A 1027-nucleotide genomic window follows, 5' to 3' on the forward strand; every position below is an offset into this window, starting at 1 on the left:
GATGTTACTGTTACGGCGCGGGACGCGGCGTCCGGGAGTGGGGCAATCTGTCACGTGTATGTTCCTGTTTGCCCTTATTTGGTTCTTCCTGTGTCCTGTCCTCATTTGTTATTATTTGAGTCCAGGTGTTCCCCGTTTAGTTCGTATTGTTCCCAGGTGTGTCCCATTAGTTTCTGAGCATTTAAACCCTGTGTTTCCCAGTGTTTTCTGTCTGCTGTTGAACGTCATTCTGTCTGCTAAATGTCATCCCCATCCCGTGTTTTGTATTCCTTTTGTTTATTTTGTATTAAATTCTAGTTTACGTATTCTCCAGCGTCTCCTTCGTTCCTTCCTCCCCGAGAGACCGTGACAAAATATATCTATAGTTTTATTTATTTTGATTTATTTATTAATTTTAGTACTTAAATGTAAGCCTGTTTATTTCAGTTAGCTGACAAAGCAATATTTCTCATTTTAATTTACATTTCTTAGGTTTAAGTTTTCATCTAATTTTTATTAATATTTTATTTTATTTCAGACTTTTATATGCCGAAAACTATTTTTAATAGTTACAGTTGTGGTTTTAGTTAACAATAACAACACTTCTACATATTATAGATAATAATAATAAAAACATTATAATATAAAATTCTTATATTAAATTTTATGTCATTTAAAATTCTGGCCAATGTTGACAAGCTGCTAAAAACTGATGGCCAGTAATCAAAAATGAAAATTCTATACAATTTAGTCACAAGATAATCAACTAAAACTTCACTACAATCAATCATTTGAAATGCTAAAGTGAATTTAGGAATTACAGCATAATAATGTACAGTATGAAAATGTATATTATTTCGAGATTTTACAAAGATTAGTAAGTGTTAGATCATCTGAAATATTTTGATACAGTGACAAAAATGGTGTAGAATCTATTTTCAGTCAGAAATTGCTAGTAAATTTCACAAACAATAGCAAAGAAATAGCATGCATCACTGAATTATGCGAGAATTTTATTTTGAAGAAAATTTTATTATAATATTTATAC

General features: G+C 30.6%; 1 protein-coding gene across 2 annotated transcripts in view; it reads right to left on the reverse strand.

Moving 5' to 3' along the window:
• Positions 1–1027, reverse strand: part of LOC107712222 (glutamate receptor ionotropic, NMDA 2B-like) — a 102604-nt gene that overhangs the window by 37217 nt on the left and 64360 nt on the right. The window lies entirely within an intron of this gene.

This window comes from Sinocyclocheilus rhinocerous, unplaced genomic scaffold (genome assembly GCF_001515625.1).
Source record: "Sinocyclocheilus rhinocerous isolate Xijiao unplaced genomic scaffold, SAMN03320098_v1.1 scaffold508, whole genome shotgun sequence".
NCBI lineage: Eukaryota > Metazoa > Chordata > Actinopteri > Cypriniformes > Cyprinidae > Sinocyclocheilus > Sinocyclocheilus rhinocerous.